This window comes from Magnolia sinica, chromosome 6, assembly GCF_029962835.1.
Source record: "Magnolia sinica isolate HGM2019 chromosome 6, MsV1, whole genome shotgun sequence".
In the NCBI taxonomy this organism is placed as follows: Eukaryota; Viridiplantae; Streptophyta; class Magnoliopsida; order Magnoliales; family Magnoliaceae; genus Magnolia; species Magnolia sinica.
The window spans coordinates 73,441,377-73,450,690 of NC_080578.1; positions in this window are offsets into that span (position 1 = coordinate 73,441,377).

The window sequence follows — 9,314 nt, forward strand, 5'->3', positions numbered from 1 at the left end:
CGCACAAACATAAGGACTGTGTAACTCAAGAAAAGTGAAAGCAATTGGTCGAAGAACCCGAGAAGAAGACTGTTGTTGCCAATAAGAAAGGTTGCATGGTTGTATTAACTCGGGAATTTTAAATACAATTGAAGAAACCAATGGTTCTCTAGTTATCCACAAACACAGATTAGACATGATTAAACTAGACAATCCAGTCTGGAGTAGGGCAAGGCCACAATTGATGGTGTGAACTGGAAGGATTCCATCAAGACCAATTTAAAGGAGCAAGTGTCTGTTCGAGATACAATGGGAAGAAATAGAAGAGACATGAAAAAACTTTAGCCCGGGTAGGAGTGAGGACTGGACCAAGTAGGTATTGGTCCGATTCGCCCGCCTGATAATGAGTAAAGGTGTTTAAAAGAACAAAGTCGGCCAAGTGCTCGGCTTGATCAACTTAGAGGCTGGAACATCCATAATGGGTGATTCAAACTCAGGTTAGGATACTCTAGAGGAGGAAGTCATGACGCAAGGAGATTGGAGAAGAAGAGAATGAAATCAGTTAAGGACCAAAGGAAGAATGATTACGATGAAAACATAACCATATAAAAGTATAATGAAACATCGCAATCCACGTCCACAATAAAAGCTGGCAATCATGCCAAGTGAATCCTGACGTCCGCATTAATTCAGACGATGAGCGCGAACCCCGCTCTACCACGTGTCAGATGTCGGAACGACCACTGAAACATGAACATCAAACATCTTATCACATCTCTCAATACAAAAGGATGTGGGGGCATTGTTTACACCCATTTTTGGTGCCCCGACGTGGACCAATGACAGGTCGCCATGTGTTAACACTACGGGGCTAGTATTGACAAAAACCTACTCTCACCTAAGAGTATCTTTGTTTGATCTTCTTTCGGCGCTACGCATCATGTTATTAATGCGAAGGTACAAATCCCTGTGTCTGTTGTTAGGAGAATGAATTAGCATATGCCATGTGGCCATATTTATCATACTAATTAATGAGGCAATGTGACCAGCACGACTATAAGACATCCGTTAAGAGAACGGATCTTATCATGTATCTAGCAATGACACCCTCAACAAGGCTCTCTCATGGTCCTTCCAAAATGGGAGATTTTTCCAAAGACGCTCGGAGACTCTGTAGCAATCAAGAAGGTTCCGAATATTGGCCATATATCATAATATCAATAAAATCGGTATTGTTTAGCCTTCTTTTATTTATCTATACATTCATATTCCTTTGAGAAATATTGAGCTGAAAGTACTAATGGAAGATAAAGTCATCAAGTTCGTAGACTCACGTATATTGTCAAAAGGCAAAAGAATACATTCAAAAGGGCTAACCCTACCCTTTCACAAATCACATAAATGTTAAGCACAATTAGTGGTTGTGAGGATAATTGGATCATACGTCTAGTCTTCAATATGCCAATCTCAACACAGGGGAACACCATCTTTTCAATCAAACTTTAAGTCGAATAGACTTTGGCATGCCTACGCATCATATCCACCCATGAACAACAGGTATAGGCCCTCGTTCACACGTGTGGCCTTGTTTGATTGAATTAGCAGCAACACCAATCATTTCTAAACACCGATTGGAATTTACATGGGACCAAATGTAATTTCATACCAACTAATCTAACCTAATACGAAGCACCAAATAGGTCTTAAGAGAGAGAAGCCCAAAAGGGTAACTAGGTCCCACCAGAACTCCTAGTGGAATCTAGGTACACCCATTGATAATCATGAAATTTGAGATCTGGTGAGGTAGATGAGAGAGAATTGTACCCACACCTCGATTATATCACTCGAGCTATATTGAGCACTTTGCCCCTAGCTTTCTCCAAAATTACACTTCTTACCACACTTTTAACTAATAGTAAGGTGTCACATGGTACACCCATCCCTTTAGCCAATCACAACCCTCTTACCCTTCTTTAATCCTTAAACTTCACAAAAATATCCAAAATGTTACCCTCCACACTTATAAATACCCATCTCTTCTTCATTTACACACACTACTTATCCTTAAAAAGAGAGGGAGAGAAAAAGACTGAGCTTAGCTCATCCCATCGATCCACAAAGGAGAGAAGGAGCGTGCAAGGAGAGAGCCTCTTTCAAGCCCAAATCATATTTTCCTGACCATTAAAAGGCTAATCCAACCTACTAAGTTAATCATTACAATAATACATCCACCCATCTTCCTCTCCCAAGAATCCCCCAACTATATATCGATTGTATTCATGCTTTATGGCTTGTCGGCCTCCCGAATCATGTCCATTAAAATCTTCAATTAATGGTTTTTTTTTCATTTTTTACCGTCCCTCATCAAGTAAATTGGTCCCGGTGGATCACCGTTCGAATACCACACTCCCTATCACGCCCCGAAATCCGGCACCTGGGTATATCCGACCCTGATGTCGTACCCGCAGGCATGACTTATGTTTTATATCTTTACATTTCATAATCCACACATATATTGACAAAATGATCTTATTCATAAAATATAATGATCCAAAAATTTAATAATCAAACATTTATTTAAAGAAGAATAAAATGTCTATGTTCCGACTATTCAAAATTACCATCAAACACGTGTCATTGTCATGCAATCATACTATACTTAATGTTCATTACACTTATTTAGAAAATGGAAGGAAACAAAAATAAATAAAAGAAAATCTCTTTAAGCTCCTCCATGAGATCCCGATCCTGAAAATTTAAAATCCCAACAGGATAAGCCGCGAAGCCTAGTGAGTAATCTCAAAACAGGTTTCAAAATAACCTCATGTAACATAAATAAAAATGTATTAAAAGATACAATGCATATTTAGGTAAAGCAATAAATAGGAGATTTAATAAACAAAATGTTTCAATGTAAATTCAAAGAAAACGAATGAATGAAATCAACATATGTTATACTCCTATATAACATGTGCAGTTTATTCTTTTTTTTTTTACACCAGGGCCAGTTTACACCGGTTGGCCAACACCCGCGCCAATACAACACCTAGCCTGGCAATGGGAACCTCTCGCATAACATGCTGACCCATCCAAAGGGCACTTGGTGAGGGACCCATTTGAACGTTAGCTGGTTAGACTACTACCTTACCGAACCTGACAGTGGGAACCTTTTGCAATCCTGACATGCTCACCCACTCAAAGGGTACGGTAGAGGTTCCAAAAGGTACCAATTGGGTTTCTGGGACTTTCAACCCAAGGGTCTTGATCGCCTCACCTATTTACGCTTTAAGGATTTTCAACCCAGAGGACTTGATCGCCCTACCTATTTTCTGGTGTTTCATAACTATTTTAATGATGCATGATTTTAATATTGCATTAATCAAATATTTCAAAAAAATCTTCAATTGTTGCTATTCTTCGATCAATCCATAATACTTTATGTATATAATTAATCAAACTAAAAATAAAATTTTCAATCAATGTAAATTGTCCTTACATGATTAAAGTTCTATGAAAAAAATAAACATGTAATGTAATATATTAGATCTTGATTAAAGTTCTACGTAAAGAAAAGGAATAATAATAATAAACAATGCAACGTGCTTTATTACATCTAAGAATTTAGAAATTTATATATAAACTCAAGATTTTTGCAATAATTCTAACAACAAAGTCAAAATGCAAAAATAAATTTTTAACATAAGATTAACAATAAGACAATATAAAACTCGAATTAAGGCATATTAAAATAATGACAACTGATGTAATAAAAAAAATTAAAAAATTAAAGATCATTTTTAGGAAGCATGGTAAGTAATTACATTAAAAATAATAATAATAATAATCTAAGATGGCAAAGATTAATTATAAGCACAAAAGAACAAACGAATATATGTATATATATTATATATATAATTTTTTTTTAATATAAATATCAAGTGAGAGATACTCACCTTTTTATAAAAAGAAAAAGTATTTTTTTTCTTCCTCTCTCTCTCTCTCTCTCTCTCTCTCTCTCTCTCTCTCTCTCCTGCTTGGTAGTGAAATGTCACTTACGTCTCCCCTCTTCTCTTTTATATTATAAGGTGGGTCCCACTTATGTTAATGCATGGGAGGTTTCACACGTGATATTTCATCTTCACATGTTTTTTTTTTTTTCCTTTGCTGGAGAAAACGCTAGTGAGTTATGGATTTCATATACATTGAAAACTATCCAAAGTTTGGTATGAACCGCATACTTGATATGAAATGTGACCCCTCAGGCTAAAACTAAACCGGTAAGGTTTTATGATATTCAAAGTTGTATAATGTGTAACGTTGGTTCGGTGATCGATTGAATAGATAAGACGATCTATGATAATAATAAAAGATGAATGATGAGCGGTTGAATGATTTTGTAAATGAGAAGTGTATGGTCCACTAGGTTCCTTGACAGGAGTCGAAGTTTGTGTACAGACGGTTTCATGGATGGTTTAAAGTATAAGAGTTTGTTGTGTGATGTACAGGGTGAAATAATATATATGAGTGTACACACATTATTTTAAAATATAAAATCGGAACTAACTTTCTAGGCCTAGATCACCATTGATTTGTGAGTCTAATTGTCTCATAAGAGATATTTTCTCATAACCGACCGATAAGAGCGTTGGGCATTATAACAAGATCTTCATGATGAACCATTAATGTTAGTTTTTAGATGGACCACTTGAGAGTTATGATCCATATTTGTAATGGATGGTGAGATAATGGATCTAAGTGTAGAAATTAAGAGATTTTGGTTTAAAGTAGGTGAATAGCTCTTGGTATAAGTTCAATTATAAATGGGCATGTGCAAACATGGTTTTTAGAATAGTCTATGAGCATGGGCATCTACACCCTTAGATGTTTTGGATCAATGATGGACCTCGCATTTTGAAGATTTAACTTAAATGAACGAGTTCCTAGTTAAGGGTTTTTAAGCGCTACGTAGTGATGAACTCAATTTTGTAATTGGGTCACTGATCATGGGTGATTTCTATCGTCAGATTTTGATCAGGACCCACTGGACGGACATTTTTAAAAAACAAAATAGATGATTGGAATTCTCATATAGCCATTTACAAAATGTCCAAACGGTTTTTCAACAGGGCCTCTAGAAAGTAGTTTTTGAGAAAGGCCTGTACATGTGGGTATTTATACTGGGATTACTTGGCGCCCAAATTGATCGAGTTGTAGTTGTTAGAATCTTAATTCATTGGCATGGTTTCTATAGAAAAATATAAGAATCACAATAGTCATGTCAAACTATTTGTTCGGGTCCCAAAAATGGATGGATCTGATCATATGACGTTTTGTTTGGTATGATAGAGATGTCCAAAAATCCTATAGATGGAATGTAATATATATCTACTGATTTCAAGGTAAATGTACGGAGGGTTTTACGATCGGACAAAATATTTAAAAGATATATGTCATTTTTAACATATACCATTTGAATCCTAATTATGGTATTTTAAGTTGGTCCTGTGATATGTATAATCACGTTTAATGAAATCTAACCCGATAAGAATCTTAGTTCTTATGAAAATTATATCATAATCTGAAAGTTAGGAATTCGGGTAAGTGGACTTAAGCAATTGTGGCCCTTGATTTATTAAAATATATATTTAGAATTTAAAAAAAAAAAAGAAAAAAAAAAAGGAAGTAAACGGGTGGTTAAGTTCCTTAAAATATGAATAAGTAAGTGTATGGATAGTTTATCAATTGAATGACTGGTTAAAAAGTTATAAGAGATGAATGATAATGTGATGTAGGGTTCACCCAAAGAAAGTGTTATCTTATCATAGTTACTAGTATCAAGTTTTAATATTTATAGGAGAATTCTTTTTAAAAAAATAAAAATGAACCACTAAAAAAATAAAATAAAATTATACCACTAAAATTTACTTGGGATATTACACTCCCACTCTTGAGTTAAACATTGCACTCGTCGTTCGTATCATTCCTACATTCTAAGCATTTACATCAGCATCTCTTCTTAACCTCCTCCCTACTACTAACCTAGTCTGTTCAAGTATATGCTCTATAACTTATTGATTCCTCGGATCCTATCACATCAACAACTCATATCAAGCATATTCATTTTTCTTTTTTAACCATCCCTCTTTAAGTAAGTGGGTCCTGCGAATCCCCCATACAGATCCCTCACTTCCACTCTTGAATTGGACATTATACCATTGCATTGCATATCATTTCATTACATAGTTTGACGTTAAACTAATCAAATCCCTAATAATTCATTGAGTTCTATAAAATAGAGACAATACATTAGGACAGGCAAAAAAGGTGCCTAACACCCTTCTACTCCATCATCACGGTCCCTTATTCAAAATCCAAGTTAAGATCAGGAGTCATTTTAAAATAATGGATTCTCATATTCTCTCATTTTTAAGATTCCGCAGAGTCTAGTTGACTGTGGAAATATGAGCTTATTAACTGTGGGGACTCCAAGTTAAATATCTAATAGCGTGAGTCATAACTGTATGAACAGAAAGCCTAAAAGGCCCCCCATGAGCATGATCCTCTTCACACCCTCCTTCAAGGGTTTCATCTCCACGCTCATAGGCTAAGGACCTACTTTAACGCTATCCAGTGTTGAGGGCCGTTGCACAAAACCTTAGGATCTAGCCTCCAAAAAACACCAGAATTATAGGATAATAAAGCAATGAAATAAATCAAAGCATAAACCACATGACACAAGAGATTTTTACGTGGAAAACCCTTAAAGAGGTAAAAACCACGGGACCTAGTCCAGATCAACAATCCACTATAAAGTAGAACGTTACAACCGATCACAAGCACACCTTACTTGGATAAAACCTTCTTCACTCACACAGAAGTGGATAAACAATAAGAGAATAAAAGAAAACAGAGAGATCTCACTGATCACGAGGACATAGAAGCGCTGAAATGTCGACTGCAAAGTAGATCACCTCTACGAGCAGAACCTCCCTTCCACAAGCTTCCTCTCTCTCTTTCTCTCTCTCTCTCTCACCTTTAATAGCCCTCAAAACTTTAACAAACATTTACAAAGCTTTAGGAAACCCTCTTGCATTTTCTAGAAAAGTCCTAGGAACCCCTATTTATATTTTAGGCAACTCCTTTTCGCACCTCTGTGAAAATCGCCTCAAATTTACGCAGTCCGCACAAAATCCGAACATGAATCTGCGTAACCTCGACTGGTCGAGCAGAGTCCTTAACTGGTCAAGCAGACTCCTCGACTAGTGGAGCAACACGAAAGAATAAACACAATTAGTCACTGGACTTCGAGTCAAGCGCCACTCGACTGGTTGAGCACCACCCTCGACCGGTCGTGTGAGGCACTCGATCGATCGAGCCATGAGGAGAAAATTCTCATCAACTCTCCCCCTTTGCAACTCAGGAGGAATTCACCTTCCTCAAGCTAGCCCAGTTTCTACAAACCTCAAACATGCCCTTGAGGAAAGCCTTAGTCATCATGTCTGACCCATTATTGTCCATGTGGACCTTCTCAAGCTGTATCACCTTCTGTTCCAAAGTATCCTTGATCCAGTGATACCGAATCTCTATGTGCTTTGACTTGGAGTGCTGACATAGATTCTTGCTCAAGTGAATAGCACTTTGACTATCACAATAGACCACGTGCTCCTCCTACTTCAAGTTAAGTTCTTGTAAGAACCTCTTCATTCAAAGCATCTCTTTACATGCCTCTATGACCACAATGTACTTGGCCACTGTCCTCGACAATGCTACAACCTTCTGTAGCTTGCTCTGCCAAGAGACCGCTCCCCCTGCAAACGTGAACATGAACCCCGATGTAGACTTCCTGGAGTCTATGTCACCTACTATGTCTGTATCTGTGTAGCACTCTAGCACAGGTTTTCCGTCACCATAGCATAGGCTTAACCCGGATGAGCCTCTTAGATACCATGGTATCCATTTCACCGCTACTCAATGTTCTTTATCAGGATTGACAAGATACTGGTTGACAACACCAACCACATATGCTATGTTTGGGCACGTACACACCATAGCATACATCAAACTTCCTATTGCTGACGCTTAGGGTATCTTCTGCATCTCATCCACCTCTGCCTTCATCTTGGGACACTGTCTGTCGTTCAATATGAAGTGACCATTCAGTGGAGTACTAACTAACTTCGTTGCATTTATATTGAACCGCTCTATGACTTTCTCAATATACCGCTCTTGTGATAATCAAAACTTCCTGCTGCTTCTGTCACAGGTTATATCCATTCCTAGGATCTATTTAGCTGGGCCCAAGTCTTTCATTGCAAACGACTTGCCCAACTCCTGTTTCAGCCTGTCAATCTTCTTGATGTCTCTACCCATGATGAGCATGTCATTAACATATAACAACAGAACTAAGAAATCATCATATGAGAACTTGCGCGTGAACACACAGTGGTCCGACTCTGTTCTGTCATATCCATGCTTTAACATGAACGAGTCAAACTTCTTGTACCATTGCCTTGGAGCTTGTTTCAGCCCATACAAGCTCTTCCTCAGCCTACACACTATATGTTCTTTGCCTTTGACTTCGAACTCCTCTAGTTGGTACATGTAGATCTCTTCTTCCAGGTCACCATAGAGAAAGACAGTTTTAACATCTAACTACTTTATCTCTAAATCCATGCTAGCCGCCAACCCAAGCAACACCCGTATGGGTGTCATCTTCACCACTGGTGAGAATATCTCCTCGAAGTCTATACCTTCCCTCTAACCGAACCCTTTCACAACAAGTCTGGCCTTGAACCTCGTTTGTGAATTCTTCTGCTCAGTCTTCTTTCTGAACACCCACTTATTGCTTAGAGCTTTCTTGCCCTTAGGCAATTTCACTATATTATAGGTGTGGTTCTTATGTAAGGATTTTATCTCATCTTGCATAGCTTTCAACCACTCCCCCTTATGCTCATCAGCTAGGGGCTCAGAATAATCTTCCAGCTCTCCCCCATCAGTGAGCATAATGTACTCATGCGGTGAGTACTTCTTGGACGGTTGTCTGTCCCTAGATGACCTCCTCACATGTGGCTTAATAGGTAAATCAAGTAGGGGCTACTCTCCCGGTCCATCTTCTGTAGGAACTCCCTCGTCCTCTAAACCTTACAGTACTCCCCCATCATCAGGCACCATGGGAGGAATAACTGAATCCAGGTCCTTTAGTTCACCTGAACTAGGCTGTAACTTCTCTGTCTTACAAATGTCTTCTATGCACTAATCTTTAAAGAAGGCCACATCTCTGCTCCTGACAAGCTTCTTCTCAGTCGGATTCCACAATCTGTAGCATAACTTTTCAT